The sequence below is a fragment of the Dendrobates tinctorius genome, unplaced genomic scaffold (assembly GCF_039654945.1).
Source record: "Dendrobates tinctorius isolate UK_male_01 unplaced genomic scaffold, ASM3965494v1 ptg000045l, whole genome shotgun sequence".
Classification (NCBI taxonomy): Eukaryota; Metazoa; Chordata; class Amphibia; order Anura; family Dendrobatidae; genus Dendrobates; species Dendrobates tinctorius.
In genome coordinates, this window is record NW_027361713.1 from 15,280,335 (window position 1) to 15,297,489 (window position 17,155).

The 17,155-nt window shown below is 42.5% G+C and overlaps 1 pseudogene; it reads right to left on the reverse strand.

Moving 5' to 3' along the window:
* Window positions 1-4,046: 4,046 nt before the first annotated feature.
* Window positions 4,047-17,155, reverse strand: part of LOC141089324 (class I histocompatibility antigen, F10 alpha chain-like) — a 179,591-nt pseudogene continuing 166,482 nt past the window's right edge.

Below are 17,155 nucleotides of genomic sequence, written 5' to 3' on the forward strand. Positions count from 1 at the left end.
CATTCCTGGCCCCCCAGAGAAACCCACCGCAGCCCCTCACTGCTAATAAATGCAAGCAATGACATCACTAGGCTGCTCTGTGTGCACAGGACCTGTGATGAGGTCACAGGAGGGGAGGATATGTCCTGCACCGGGAGGCTCAGGTGGCCACTACAATGGGAGCTAGGCTGCTATAGTATCTTTATAGAATCTTTCTTTCTCTCTCTGTTTCTTTCTCTCTCTCTGTTCTTTCTTTCACTCTCTAATATTTCTTTCTCTCTCTTATCTTTTTTTCTTTCTCTCTCTCTGTTCTTTCTCTCTCTCTATTCTTTCTTTCCCATCTTTCTTTCTCTCTGTTCTTTCTTTCTTTCTCTTCTCCGTTCTTTCTTTCTCTTTCTTTATCTCTCTCTGTTCTTTCTTTCCCCTCTTTCTCTCTGTTTTTCTTTCTTTCCCCTTTCTTTCTTTCTTTCTTTCTGTCACGGTCCCCGTGCCTCCTGTGCCTCCAGACGCTCACCTTCCCGGGCCTTCCTCCTCCGCGCGCGCTCGCGCTGACACCACACTGCAGCCTCTCCTCCCTCTGCTCCGGCGTCGGCATCCTCCTCTGTCCGGTCCCTGGCCGGTGACGTCATTATGGGCTCTGCGCCTGCGCAGTAGGTCGCGCCCGAGCCTCCATCTCTAATGTCATCACCGGCGGTGCCCTGACCCGGTAGCACTGCCGGACCAATGGGGGCACAGCTACATGCATATCAGACCACCCTCCCATAATGGAGGCGCCTGATCATTGTTATACAGCAGCTCTAGGTTCCGATCCTGTCTTGCACTGAGCCTGCTTCCCCCTGATGGTTCTGTTTCCTTGCAGCCTCTTCCTCTGTCTCCAGCCCTGCCTGCCTGTGTCCATACCCGCTACCTGACTCCAGTCCTGCCTGCCTGTGTCCATGCCCGCTCCCCGACGCCAGCCAGTCCTGCCTGCCTGTGTCTGTGCCCGCTACTCGACACCAGCCAGTCCTGCCTGCCTGTGTCCGTATCTGCTACCTGACTCCCGTCCTGCCTGCCTGTGTCCGTATCCTCTATCCGACTCCAGTCCTGCCTGCCTGTGTCCATATCCGCTACCCGACTCCAGCTCTGCCTGCCTGTGTCTGTACCAGCTGTCTGACTCCGATCCAGTCCTCCTGTGTCCGCACCTGCTTTCTGACTCTAGTCCTGCCTTCCTGTGTTAGCTCTTGTACCCATTCCGAGCCGCCCCTCTTGGTTCCGGCTGCCGTGGCATTCGAACCCCTGGACCTGCTCCTAATGGTCCCTGTATAGGGGTCGGGTCCACCTGGTTGCTCATCCGGGGTCCCTCGGTGCCACGGTCCAGAGGGTCCACTCCGGGATTTCACCTTATCCAGCATGCTTACACTTTCTTTCTTTCTCTCTCTGCTCTTTCTTTCCCCTCTTTATTTCTCTCTTTGTGTTCTTTCTTTCTTTTGTTCTTTCTTTCTCTCTCTGTTCTTTTTTTCTGTCCCCTCTTTCATTCTCTCTCTGTTCTTTCTTTCTTTCTCCTTTCTTTCTTTCTTTCTTTCTTTCTTTCTTTCTCTCTATTCTTTCTTTATTTCTTTCTCTCTCTATTCTTTTTTCTTTCCCCTCTTTCTTTCTTTCTCTCTCTGTTCTTTCTTTCTCTCTCTGTTCTTTCTTTCCTTTTTTCTCTCTCTGTTTGTTCTTTATTTCCCCTCTTTCTCTCTCTCTGTCCTTTGTTTGCTTCTTTCTTTCTCTCTGTTCTTTCTTTGCCCTCTTTCTTTCTCTCTCTCTTCTTGCTTTCTTTCTCCTCTTTCTCTCTCTATCTCTATTTTTCCTTTCTTTTGCTCTGTTCTTTCCTTTTTTTCTGTTACACTCTCTCTCTGTTCTTTCTTTGCCATCTTTCTTTCTCTCTCTGTTCTTTCTTTTTCTCTCTGTTCTTTCTTATTTTCCCCTCTTTCTTTCTCTCTCTGTTCTTTCTTTCTTTCTCTCTCCTTTCTTTTTCTCTCTGTTTTCTTTTTTCTCTCTCACTTTCTTTCTTTTCCTCAGTACCAGTCAGTGTGCCCACAGTACCAGACACTTTTCAGCATTATTGTGTCTGGACACAGTGGTAGTTAAGTTATAATCTTAACCTTACGTTTTTACCTCATTGAAAATATGGGACTTATCCTGTCCTATTTCTTCCATCTATCACACTAGGTTAGCAGCATTTCTATGTGGTATTATTTCCCTGTGCAATGCTGAATTTTTGTGGCCAGTGGTTATATATTGTTGATTACTATATTCTGAATCTTGTGGATCTTTCATGTCCTATCCTTTGGGATTTTTAACATGTTTTCAACTTGTGTGTTTTTTCTGTTTTTGTAATAATAAAGACTTTTTGTGCATCTCTTTGAATTTTGTGGTTTTGCAAAAAAAAACCCTATTTGGGAGAGGAGACCAGACAAATTGCGGCGCCCTAAGTGCGTAAACACAATATTGTAGTCTTTAATGGGTGCACAATTTTATGCACTCACCTGATAGAAGACTAATATGGCTTTAGATTGTGTATCCTCAAAAATCCTTCCTTCTGGGATACTTCTCAATAGACAGGGCTTGCAGCTTGCCTCGGGTGGATCCAAGTGAAAGAGCCAAATTCAGGCTCACGGCAGCGCTTCCCAGGACTCACATCCAAAGATGATATTTCATATTTTTTTATTTGATAGGTTAAAAAAGAGGAGATTCAACGCATTTTGGATACAGTGTATATCCTTCATCAGGTATCATAAAAACACAGTACAAATCCTAATAGTATAAAATTCAGTTACACTTATATATAGCAGCAACCTTTTATCCCAGTCTCAGAAACTTAATTTAGGGTGTGGACCAAGTTCAGGAACACACCCACTGATTGATCCAACCTTGACAACATAGCTGCAAGAAGAAGAAAAGAAAAAAAACCCAGAGTAAAAAAACTCAGAGGGAAAAAAAAAAGACCCAGAGAAAAAAAACCCAGAAAAAAAAAAAAGGCAACGTTCAAACTCTCTCTATGATATCATTCAATCCATTTGGATATAATGTTCCCAGACGATATATCCAAAATGTTTCCTTCCGGTTCAAAAGAGCATTCCTATTTGCAACACCAGAGGGTATCTGTTCCACCGGAGTTAATAATAATAATAATAATGATAAATTTTATTTCTATAGCGCCGACATATTCCGCAGCACTTTACATTTCAGAGGGGATTTTGTATTCCAAAGAATTGGTGCAGCACGTGTAAAGTCTTGGAGACGGGAGTGGGAGGTTCTGATTATTGAGGATGCTAACCTCAGGTCATCAGCAGAACGGAGGGCGCGGGTAGGGTGGTATACTGAAACAAGGGAGGAGATGTAGAGTGGTGCTGAGCCATGGAGAGCTTTGTGGGTGAGGGTAATAAGTTTGTACTGGATTCTGGAGTGGAAGGGTAGCCAGTGTAATGACTGGCACAAGGTAGAGGCATCGGTGTAACGATTGGCGAGGAATATGATCCTTGCTGCAGCATTCCAGACAGATTGGAGAGGAGAGAGTTTGGTAAGAGGGAGACCGATTAGAAGAGAGTTACATATGTCGAGACGAGAATGAATAAGAGAAACAGTAAGAGTTTTTGCGGAGTCAAAAGTAAGAAAAGGTCGAATTCTAGAAATGTTTTTGAGGTGCAGATGACAAGAGCAAGCCAGTGATTGAATGTGGGGGACAAAGGAAAGCTCGGAGTCAAGTATGACCCCAAGACAGCAGGCATGTTGCTGGGGAATAATAGTGGAACCACTAGTGGAAAATGTTATAACGAATGTAAAACGCATGAAATAAAGCGACATAATGTAATATGCACCGATCCCGCCCCCCGTATAATGCGCCATTAATGAGAATAACTGTAAGATACACAAATATATAAAGACTTCACCCAAAAGCTTCCTGTAATCTGCACTAAAATTCGACCACCATCACCAGGAACCAACCAGGGGCCTCACAATTCTGCTTTGTACTTGAATTTTCTGAGCGGTCATTTTATTCCAGGATTAGACTAAATAATAATCAGATTATTGTATACGGCCGGTTCCTATACAATCACACACAATGAAAGGAAGTAATGACAGATAAAAGGTGAGATTCTTCAGTCCACAAGGATGGAGGCAGAAGACGTCTCTCGTCCGGATCATTAGGCGTTGGCCGGGTTATTGGAGTCGGAGGATGTGTCCGAAGTGGAGGTTGTCTTGTATCTGGCTTTTCTTCTTCTATAGAAGATAAATCCACCAATGCCAAGAACAGCGACGACCACCACAGCGATGGCCACAGCAATGACCCAGACACTGGACTTCTCTTGTTCCCACACAATGTTCAGAGCCTCTTCCAGGCTGCGGTGATCCACATAACAGGAGTATTTGTCGTCATCTTTGGGGGTCACTTCCGCGCTGACCCTGATCTGATAAGTGTCGTCAGGATTGGGGAGGACGTGTGTGGTCTCATATGAGTGAACCTCGTCCTCCTTGTTCATCCACTTCACATCCACAGCTCGGGGGTGAGATCCGTACACCTGGCAGTGAAGCTTCACGGTGTCACCTTTCTCCTGACCGGACACCTTCACCTGGGGCTGAACTCTCCTCTCCAGATCTTCTCTCCCCTTCTCCACATGTTTCTTCAGAAACTCAATACATTCATTCTCTATATAATTCTTGTTTCTCTCCCCCACTTGTAGATCTGGACTGTTCCATCTCTGTGTGGAGATCTGAGCCTGAGCCATGGTGGGGACATATGTCCACGTCTGTGTGTCCAGGGCAATAAACTCTCTCCCATCATATCCGACCTGCTGGTACCCAGTGACCCCGCTGTCATCTCTCAGCTCACAGCCGAACATCCTCTGCACAATATGGAAACCTCCCCTCTGGTTGAATCGCTCCATCACTATTCTCACATTATGTCTGAATGTCGCCTCATTCCTTTTAGCGATTTGTGTATTCCACTCACAGTATTCATCCTCCATTTTCTCCATCCACTGGACCTTGGGTCGGTATCTACCGCTCTCTGAGTTATAATTCACAATCTCTCGATCATCCACATATCCGACTGATGAGTATTTCGGCAGCCCGGACCCCAGAGCTGAGACCCCCGTCTGATAGTACCGCAGAGAGTGGAGTTACTTTTATGTTAAAAATTTTGTTATGTTTAATTAGCAGATGCCTTGAGAGACTATGTTTTAAAAAGCCATTTTTTGCTCTTTTTCTGTGACCATTAATGCGGGACCGCAGTGTCTGCACAGTGGGTCCCACATATTGCAAACCGCAACTGCATGTGATGACATATACAACAAAATCACTGCTACAGACTCAAAGACCTCACCAGTACTGTTACATTTGATAGTTTTAGCCCCGTGATCTAGGATCCCACAGGTACAACATTTTTTAGAGGTGCATTTAAAAACTCCGGTTCCTTGAGAAACACCACAAAAAATTTGATTAGTACTTTTTTTTTATGTTTTTTCCCTTTGAGTCCAACTGTTTTTTTAATTTACTGGGGACCACAAAATTTTTCAAAGTTTTCCCCCTTCTATACAATCCCTACAATCCCTGGTTTATCAGGGAGATGTTTTCCCAAAACAGGGTCACGCTTCAAGATATACCAATATTTTGAAAGCACAGTTCTTATGACCAATGGTCAAATTATCCCCCTTCCTATTTTTTCCTTTTAAACATTCCTCCTGCGTTTTTACTTTGTTATCCCTATATGCACTATTAATCAAATTTTTTGGGTATCTTTTTTCCTTAAATTTTCTTTTTAGAATTTTAGACTGAGCTACATAATCAGATTCTCTCGTACAATTCTTTCTTATACGAAAAAATTGGCTGTGGGGTATATTAACCTTACACTTCTTGTAATGTGCACTGTTGAAATCTAAAAAGCCATTTGAATCCACCTTTTTAAAGTGGGTTTTTGTAATAATTTTTTGCCCACTATAGCTGATCTCTAGATCAAGAAACACCATTTTTTCTTTATTAATTTGTTTTGCAAAGGTAATCCCCCAGGTGTTATTATTGAGTTCCTTTATTAACTGTGCCGCTTCCTCCTCTGTCCCCTTCCATATAATAATCAGATCATCAATGAAGCACTTATAAAGCCTCATTTTGTCATTGAAAACAGGATTAGAGAGTGACAATGAGGACTGTGTACTGTGCTTTTATGATACCTGATGAAGGATATACACTGTATCCGAAATGCATTGTATCTCCTCTTTTTTAACCTATCAAATAAAAAAAATATGAAATATCATCTTCGGATGTGAGTCCTGGGAAGCTCTGCCATTCATGGGCTGAATGTGCCTCTTTGTGGTTTTGTACATATTTTACATGCAGTAAAGTGATTCTATTAGTATTTCTAATATTATTGTTTGATGGTGCCCACTTGACTTTCTATATACGCATTGTTGTTTGCTTATCTTTAGTGAGCATTTCCTACAAGTGGAGGCACATCCTGGTTGTATTAGTATGGATTTGATTGCCAGACAGGTGGCCCGGCAGGAACAGGTTAAAGAGATTTTTGGTTCGGCAGGAGATACCGCAGCTGCAAGCGGGAGTGGTGATGATGGTTTTCAGAACCTGACTTCAGACTTGACTAACCTGCACAAAAAAACTGGCTAAGACATGATGGAACATCAAAAGCCTAGAGGAGTATAAAAAACTTGGTCTTATACCCTGTGGTCTTAGGGTACAAATTTTCCCAGCTTGGGAGGTTGACCAAGATTTTAAGAATGCATGGGAAAATGGTTTAAAAAAATACTCATACATAATTATTTATATGTTAAGTGAGCAGGACAGGCTGTTTTTATCTAAAATCAGGGAGGACATCAAGGATAGAGTCCAAATTGGACACCTTTGACAAAAAGACACAGGTAGATTCTTTCAAAATTCATTTTAAGGAATTGGTAGTTCATTATGAGAAAGACATTATTAGGGGTAAAAAGAGCAAGTTCCAACGTGACAGGACTGATCTTGACAAACAAAGAGTATTTAAGTGGTCTCACCAGGAAACATGAGGAAACAGACTATCAAAGTTTCCGATAGTAAGACCAATGAGGCAGTTAATGGGTCAGCTACTGTCTTGAGTAGTGATTTTTTATCAACGGATATGAGCGACTGAGAAAGCAGCATAGAAGGGGGCGAAGAAAATCCAAGAAACCATGTAAAAAGAAACTGGAACTTCCGGGCCTGGACTCCGAGCTCGAAAAGAGAAATACGGTTCAACAATTGGAGATGGTATTAAGTACAAACTCCCCCCCCAAGCTATCTAGGCCTGGGTACAGGTGAGCTGCGTATTATCAATCTCTTGTTACATGAACTATCTGAGATTGAGACCAATTTACTCACAAAGGGACTTTCCTTTTCACCTATGAGTGGTCTAGATAAATTTGAGTTGACCAAAGACTTGTACCTTTTTTTGCAGACAACTGACATTTAAGGTGTTATATCATCAGCCGTCACTAATTGATGAACTTCCAGACCAGGATAGGCAAATTTTTCGTGATTAGTTAGATCTATTAACTGAAAGTGAAAATCTTCAAGCCAGAAGAAGATTTAATGGCAGACTACCCTCACAGGCGACCCCTAAATTTTCAATATTTCCAGCTATCCAAATATTTTTCGAAAAAACCTGCAGGGATATTAAGAGTTTAAAAAGTGGACAAACATTTTCAAGATAATCTGACAAAGGATGAAAGACTGGCTTTAAGCGGACTCAAAAACAATGATCTATTTGAGATTAAAGAAGCAGACAAAGGTGGAAATATCATCCTTTGGCCCAAAATCATGTACTGCCTTGAAGCTAAACGACAGCTCAGCAATGTTCAACATTACCAATTGTTACCGTCTGATCCCACCTCAACCTTTAAGGGACAATTGGATAGATTATTATTAAGGGCACATTCATGTGGCATTATTAATAAAAAAGAATTGGACTTCTTGACATCCAGTCATCCTGTGGTTCCAACCCTATATGTTACCAAAAGTGCAAAAATCTGTCACCAAGCCCCTAGGTAGACCGATTATTTCTGGGTTGGGAGGTTTGTAAGAGAAACCATGTTCTTATCTGGATTATTTCTTGCAGCCCATGGTACAGACTTTGGAGTCAAATGTGTGAGATTCATCACACCTTATACTTTTGCTGGAGACATTGGAGATACTGGACAATGCCATTTTGGCCACCCTTGATGTGGAGGCACTGTACACCAGCATCGAACACAAACTAGGTGAAGAAGAAACGGAGAGTGGTGGTCATGGGGGATTCCCTGTTGAGAGGAACAGAGGCCGCTATCTGCAGACCGGATATAACTTCAAGAGAAATGTGCTGTCTTCCAGGTGCAAAAATTAAAGATGTGTCTGACAGGATATCAGGACTCTTCAGACCTACAGATGACTACCCATTCCTGCTACTACATGTGGGGACAAATGACACCGCAAGAAACGACCTGGAAACCATCTGCAGAGACTTTGAAGACTTAGGCAAGAAAGTGAAAGAACTGGGAGCGCAGGTGGTCTTCTCTTCCATCCTCCCAGTGGATGGCCATGGAACAAGGAGGTGGAATAAGATTCTGCAGGTGAGCAACTGGCTACGTCGATGGTGCCGTCAGCAACGATTTGGATTTCTGGATCACGGAGTGAACTACTTATATGATGGACTACTTGCTAGAGATGGGGTGCACCTTACGAAGACTGGAAAACATGTATTTGGAAGTCGCCTTGCTACACTTGTAAGGAGAGCTTTAAACTAGAACAACATGGGAAGGGAAGCAAAAGACCAGAAAAAGCCATACACCTGACAAATGCTATTGAGAACTCTGCTATTAGAAGTGGAAAGGAAGAACAAAGACAAAAGAATCTAATTAATAAAAATATTGGAGAATGAGAAACCAATCACAAACTAAAATGTTTCTATACTAATGCACAAAGCATGGGCAACAAACAAGGAGAATTGAAACTACTAACACAGGAAAAGAAATATGATGTCATTGGAATCACTGAAACTTGGTGGGACAATACACATGATTGGAATACAAGACTAGAAGGATACAACTTATTTGCAAGAAACAGACTTGATAAACGAGGAGGAGGTGTTGCATTGTATGTTAGAAACGCGTATATCTGCACAGAGATTGAAGCTTCAGAGACTGGGAGTTCTGTGGAAACTGTTTGGGTAAGAATACAAGGACAGAACAATGGAAAGGACACCATTGTAGGCATTTACTACAGGCCGCCTGTGCAAGCTGAAGATATGGATGAACTCTTTATGCATCAAATGGCCAAGTTCTCCAAAAAATATGACATAGTTGTCATGGGAGATTTCAACTATCCAGACATTTGTTGGGAATCTCTCTCAGGCAAAACTAACAGGTCAAGGAAATTCTTATCCTCTCTTGCTGACAACTTTATCTTCCAAAAGGTAAGGGAGAAAACAAGGGGAACTGCTACCTTGGATCTCATCCTTATAAACAGGGAGGAAATGGTTGAGGAGGTAAAAGTGGCTGGGACCCTAGGAGGTAGCGACCATGCTATTTTAGAATTTTGGATAACTAGAGGCGGAAGACCTGTGAAGACTCAGACGTCAAGGTTAGATTTCAGAAAGGCAGATTTTAAGGGATTCAGAAAGAGAATTGGAGGGATCCAATGGCTGGATATCCTTAAAGACAAAAATGTCCAGGAAGGATGGGAAATCTTGAAAAATGAAATTCTCAAAGCACAGTTGTTAACAATTCCGAAAAGAGGGAAGAATAGGAAACATTTAAGGAAACCAGGATGGATGAACACAGAGCTTAAGCACATGCTAAAAAGGAAGAAAAAAATGTTTATAAAATGGAAAGAGGGAGGCATATCTAAAGAAGAATATAATGCTGTCTGCAGAACCTGCAGGGCACAAATCATATTATCTAAAGCTGAAAATGAATTGAGGCTTGCAAGAGATGTCAAAAGCAATAATAAAAGGATTTTGGGGATATGTCAAAAGTAAAAGAAAAGTCAAAGATGCTATAGGATTTTTACAGGATGAAAATGATGAAATGGTAAGACAGGATGTTGAGAAGGCTGAACTTTTAAATTCCTATTTTGCATCTGTTTTCTCTCAGAAAGGAAATGTAACATCAACTGTTATTCACTGTCCTATTAAGGGAATAGAAGAATCCAGGATATCTATAAACAGAAAGATAGTGAGGAAACACTTAGCTAACCTAAATGATTTCAAGTCTCCAGGTCCAGATGAATTACACCCCAGAGTACTGAAGGAGATAGCAGAAGAAATTTTTGAACCCCTCTCCATAATCTTTGAAAATTCTTGGAGAACAGGAGAAGTGCCAGAAGACTGGAGAAGAGCAAATGTTGTTCCTATCTTCAAAAAGGGGAAGAAGGTGGACCCAGGCAACTATAGGCCGGTGAGTCTGACTTCTATACCAGCAAAGATCTTTGAACAAATTATTAAACAACATGTATGTCAATACCTGGATAAGAATGAAGTGATTAAACAGAGTCAGCATGGGTTTGTAACTAATAAGTCATGTCAGGCTAACTTAATTTCCTTCTATGACGGTATCACTGATTGGGTGGATCAAGGAAATGCTGTAGATATAGTATATCTTGACTTCAGCAAAGCATTTGACAAAGTCTCTCATACAATCCTTATTGAAAAAATGACTAAGTATGGAATGGACAAGGCAACTGTTAGGTGGATTCATAACTGGCTTAGTGATCGGACCCAAAGAGTGGTCGTAAATGGCTGCACATCCAGTTGGAAGAATGTCTCAAGTGGGGTACCACAGGGCTCTGTCCTGGGCCCTGTATTGTTCAACATCTTTATCAACGATTTAGATGAAGGAATTGAGGGTAAACTGATTAAATTTGCTGATGACACAAAGCTAGGAGGGATAGCTAATACTAGAGAAGAGAGAGAGAGGATTCAAAAAGATTTAAATAAACTGGAGAAGTGGGCAGCAACTAACAGAATGGTTTTTAACAGGGAGAAATGCAAAGTACTACATCTGGGCAATAAAAATGAAAAAAGCATATATAGAATGGGAGGAATAGGGCTAAGTGACAGCACATGTGAAAAAGACTTGGGTATACTAATAGATCACAGACTGAATATGAGTCAACAGTGTGATGCAGCAGCAAAAAAGGCAAATGCAATTCTAGGATGTATTAACAGAAGCATACAGTCTAGATCACGTGAAGTCATTATTTCCCTCTACTCCTCTTTGGTCAGACCTCATCTGGAATATTGTGTCCAGTTTTGGGCACCACATTTTAATAAAGACATCAACAAACTGGAGCAAGTTCAGAAAAGAGCGACCAGAATGGTGACCGGTCTGCAAACCCTGTCTTATGAGGAAAGGTTGCAGGATTTGGGAATGTTTAGTTTGCAAAAGAGAAGACTGAGAGGAGACTTAATAGCTGTCTACAAATATCTAAAGGCCTGTCACATTGTAGAAGGATCAACTTTATTCTCATTTGCACAAGGAAAGACTAGAAGCAATGGGATGAAACTGAATGGGAGGAGACACAGATTAGATATTAGAAAAAACTTTTTGACAGTTAGAGTGATCAATGAGTGGAACAGGCTGCCACAAGAAGTGGTGAGTTCTCCTTCAATGGAAGTCTTCAAACAGAGGCTGGACAGACATCTGACTGGGATGATTTAGCGAATCCTGCTTTGAGCAGGGGGTTGGACCAGATGGCCCAGGAGGTCCCTTCCAACTCTACGATTCTATGATTCTATGATTCTAGGTATGGGGGCGGTTTCCCATTTCTTGGAACAATGCTTCATGGGGGATAAGGGTTATGATGCCTTTCTTGCGACTTAGGAGGAACTGCAGTCGCACGGAAGACTTTATTAATGAGTCTCATCACCACACTAATAGGCTTTGTGAACGGGGATACCCAAAGAAAATCATATCGGGAGCCTTTGAATTTTCAATGAACAAATCGAGAAAGGATGTCTTGAAACCACTGGTAAGATCAACACCAAATAGGAGCAATTTGATTGCAAGGTTTAATAACCAGTGGAGTGATATATATCGGATCCTTGGTGATAATTGGGGAATCTTATTGAGTGAACCAAAATTACGACCCTTCATTGGTGAACAGCCCAAAGTGGTGGCTAAGGAGGGCCAAGAACTTAAAGGACTATTTATCTAATAGTCATTTTAGACGCCCCACCACAAAGAACAGGCCATGCCAATAGAGGTTCATTTCCCTGTGGGGGTTGCTCTGTTTGTCCTTTGATAATTTCAAATCGGGGTGTCTCATTGAATTATTTGCCCATACAGCTACAGTCGAAAGCATACTTAAATTGTTGATCCCATAATCTGGTTTACGCTCTGATCTGTGGATGTAAGAAAATCTACGTTGGGCAGACGACGCAAGAACTATGGCGTAGAACACAACAGCATCTATCGAACATATCTACAGCCAGATCTGATAGGTCCAAAGGTACAGTGGGGAAAAAAAGTATTTAGTCAGTCAGCAATAGTGCAAGTTCCACCACTTAAAAAGATGAGAGGCGTCTGTAATTTACATCATAGGTAGACCTCAACTATGGGAGACAAACTGAGAAAAAAAAATCCAGAAAATCACATTGTCTGTTTTTTTTTCATTTTATTTGCATATTATGGTGGAAAATAAGTATTTGGTCAGAAACAAAATTTCATCTCAATACTTTGTGATATATCCTTTGTTGGCAATGACAGAGGTCAAACGTTTTCTGTAAGGCTTCACAAGGTTGCCACACACTGTTGTTGGTATGTTGGCCCATTCCTCCATGCAGATCTCCTCTAGAGCAGTGATGTTTTTGGCTTTTCGCTTGGCAACACGGACTTTCAACTCCCTCCAAAGGTTTTCTATAGGGTTGAGATCTGGAGACTGGCTAGGCCACTCCAGGACCTTGAAATGCTTCTTACGAAGCCACTCCTTCGTTGCCCTGGCGGTGTGCTTTGGATCATTGTCATGTTGAAAGACCCAGCCACGTTTCATCTTCAATGCCCTTGCTGATGGAAGGAGGTTTGCACTCAAAATCTCACGATACATGGCCCCATTCATTCTTTCATGTACCCGGATCAGTCGTCCTGGCCCCTTTGCAGAGAAACAGCCCCAAAGCATGATGTTTCCACCACCATGCTTTACAGTAGGTATGGTGTTTGATGGATGCAACTCAGTATTCTTTTTCCTCCAAACACGACAAGTTGTGTTTCTACCAAACAGTTCCAGTTTGGTTTCATCAGACCATAGGACATTCTCCCAAAACTCCTCTGGATCATCCAAATGCTCTCTAGCAAACTTCAGATGGGCCCGGACATGTACAGGCTTAAGCAGTGGGACACGTCTGGCACTGCAGGATCTGAGTCCATTGTGGCGTAGTGTGTTACTTATGGTAGGCCTTTTTACATTGGTCCCAGCTCTCTGCAGTTCATTCACTAGGTCCCCCCGCATGGTTCTGGGATTTTTGCTCACCGTTCTTGTGATCATTCTGACCCCACGGGGTGGGATTTTGCGTGGAGCACCAGATCGAGGGAGATTATCAGTGGTCTTGTATGCCTTCCATTTTCTAATTATTGCTCCCACAGTTGATTTCTTCACTCCAAGCTGGTTGGCTATTGCAGATTCAGTCTTCCCAGCCTGGTGCAGGGCTACAATTTTGTTTCTGGTGTCCTTTGACAGCTCTTTGGTCTTCACCATAGTGGAGTTTGGAGTCAGACTGTTTGAGGGTGTGCACAGGTGTCTTTTTATACTGATAACAAGTTTAAACAGGTGCCATTACTACAGGTAATGAGTGGAGGAAAGAGGAGACTCTTAAAGAAGAAGTTACAGGTCTGTGAGAGCCAGAAATCTTGATTGCTTGTTTCTGACCAAATACTTATTTTCCACCATAATATGCAAATAAAATGAAAAAAAAACAGACAATGTGATCTTCTGGATTTTTTTTTCTCAGTTTGTCTCCCATAGTTGAGGTCTACCTATGATGTAAATTACAGACGCCTCTCATCTTTTTAAGTGGTGGAACTTGCACTATTGCTGACTGACTAAATACTTTTTTTCCCCACTGTAAATCTATTGCCTCAGTGGCTGCCCATTTTTTAGATATTCACGGTGGCTCTGCTGACTTCCTTAGAGTTATGGGGTTGAAGGGGGTCTATACTAATATAAGGGGTGGCAATATCACGGATGAGCTTCTACGACCAGAAGCCAGATGGATGACTTGGGTTGCCTTTCACCTGATGGTCTCAATGAGGAGTTGCTGTACACTGGTTTCTACAGGAAGACATAGTTTTACACTGAGGTCCTCCTGTCGGCTTTTTGTACAGCAACTCGGTCTGTATTTTATTTCATTTCACTAATACAGTTTTTTCTTTCCGTTTTTCCTTTAGGGACATCTACTAATCTCCATCAAGCTGCAGCATTGAACTAAGATCCTTATGGTGGGATTTCTCCATATGAAGAAGGGGCTATTTCTGCTTTTTCGTCTCTATTCCAAAGTTGACATACACCCTACTACAAGGGGTCATGTATATACAGTATATACCCTTTGAGCCCAGATTTATTCCAGATAAGAGAGTTTAAAAATCAGCATCTCTTGCAGACTTTGTCTTTATCTGCTTATTGTACATCACCATAATATTGTACTGGTCAAGAGATATTTTTCTCCCTTCTTATAGGGCCACAGTTATATAGATATGCTGCTAACATATTGTCCCTTTATTTGTTATTCTTGATAACAGGCTGCTGTATTTAATATAGACTATTTCCCCCAACGCCTGGGGCTACCTAAGATCATTAACATCTTCAACACATGCCTTAACTACTATACACACGCTGTCTTAGTTTGGGATAGATTATCCCCAGGTTTTGTTAGTCCCTAAGGGGCTTTTTTGAATGATCATCTATGTGATTTTGTTTATTATTATCACACATTTTTGTTTGTTTATTGTTATGAAAGAGTTACCGTAGGAGGCAGACACAAAAATAGAAGCTACGTCCAGAAAACCAGAGAAGTTGGCAACTATCAGATTGCAGACCCCTGAACCTATCAACACAACTAGCAGGAGCCGTGGGGGGTTCCTACGGTGCCCTAGACCCCTCGATCACAGCCGGAGAGCTAAATAGCCTAAAGACAGAAAAGGAAATCTAAACTGCTCCAGAGCAGACCCCAAAGTAAAAGGCAGCCCCCAACATATAATGACGGTGAAGCAAGATGAAAAAACACTCACACAGATAGAAAGATAGGCTGAGCAAACGATGGGGCCCAAGCTAACTAAACAGGACAGGAAAGGAAGGTTGCTGTCTGCAATCTGCCAAAACCCTATCAAAGACATAAGCCAACAGGCTGATATGGAAAAAGACCCTGAAGCAGCTAGGCTTCAAAAACTATATCAGCACTCAGGTATTTTCTGAAGACAGAGCTAAAGGAATTCAGCTCACCCCAGCAGGGAATGGCAGAAATCCAGAAAAACAAAGCAAAACACAGTCAAAGCACAAATGCAAAAAGCAGAGCAGAAAACTTAGCTTTAGAAGAGCAGGAATTCAGACTGATCTCCAAGAATCCCTCAGAGAAATCACCCGCAGGGCAGAAGGGCGTTGGCGGCCTTATATCCAGTCAGTAACTCCACTCAGCCAGTCATCATCATTAGTCTCAGGTGCTTGATAATCAGGCTCACTACCTTTCTTTACCAGAAGAAGGAGTTCATCGGGCCTCAGTGGTGAAGGGGAAAATGAACTCACAACAGTTTATACTTTACTTCCATACAGATCCTTTCTGTATATACATGTAAGCCATTAGGGGTCTTTTTTGCTTCTCAGCTCTACTTTTTGTGCAACCTAACCAAATTTTTCCCCACTCCCTCTTCCCCTTACATTTTTCCACCCTTTTGGGTTATTTGTATTATGACAAATAAGATAAGTATAAACTATTAGCTCACCTTTACTAAAGCCACATTGTCTTTAAGTATTTGAATCTTGGGCAAATGATAATGTGGCGCCCCTGAGGCTTCAGTCGCCACAGAGGTACTGCACCTCCTCCTGAGGTGTGGTACCCCACCATCCAGGTAAGGTGGAGACTCCTGACCACACTCCAACAACTGCACCCCACACCACAAAGTAGTGTAGCAAAGCACCTTCGGCGGCTCCCTGCTTGGAGTATAGCAAAGCACCCATTGGTGGCTCCCTGCTTGGAACACGAAACGTGCTGGGAGGCGGGTTGAGTTAGTATATATTAAAAGAGCGGGAAGGTTTAGGATCTTTTGGTAGTCCGAGTCAGTGAGTGAGTAGTCAGCCAGCGAGAGAGGCTGAGCAAATCCCCAGAGAGAGGGATGGATGGATGGAAGTGCTGCAGCAGATCCCAGTGACCTGGGTCTGCTGGCACAGGAAAGGAAGAGAGAGAGAGTGACATAGACAGAAAGCCTGATTCTCCATCAGAAGGAAAGATTAGTACGGAACGTGAGGAGTAGAAGAGAACAGAGGACGTGGGTTAGAGGAGGACCCTTCCTAGAAGTTCTAGGCGCAAGGCCGGGGCCCAGTCCCCAAGGTTGTATGGATAATAATAATAATAATAATAATAAAATTTTATTTTTATAGCGCCGACATATTCCGCAGCACTTTACATTTCAGAGGGGATTTGTACAGACAATAGACATTACAGCATAACAATAATCACATACAGTAGATTATAACAAATAACAAGAGGAGTGAGGGCCCTGCTCGCAAGCTTACAGTCTATGAGGAAAGAGGTAGACACGAAAGGTGGGTGGTAACAGTTGCTCTGATTGTATGGACCAGCCATAATGTTAAGTGTGTAACAGTACAGACACAGAGGGCTAATGGATGCATAAAGCATGTGGGAACATGATGCTGGGAACCTGGTTATGGTAAAACTTTTGGCTCTGCCACACAGGGATAGGTTAGGTTAATGTGTTGAGGCGATAGGCCAGTCTGAATAAATGCGTTTTCAGGACAAGCGTAAAATTGTGGGGATTGGGGACTAATCGTATTGACCTGGGAAGTGCATTCCAAAGAATTGGCGCGGCACGTGTAAAGTCTTGGAGACGGGAGTGGGAGGTTCTGACTATTGAGGATACTAACCCCAGGTCATCAGCAGAACGGAGGGCGCGGGTAGGGTGGTATACTGAGACAAGGGAGGAGATGTAGG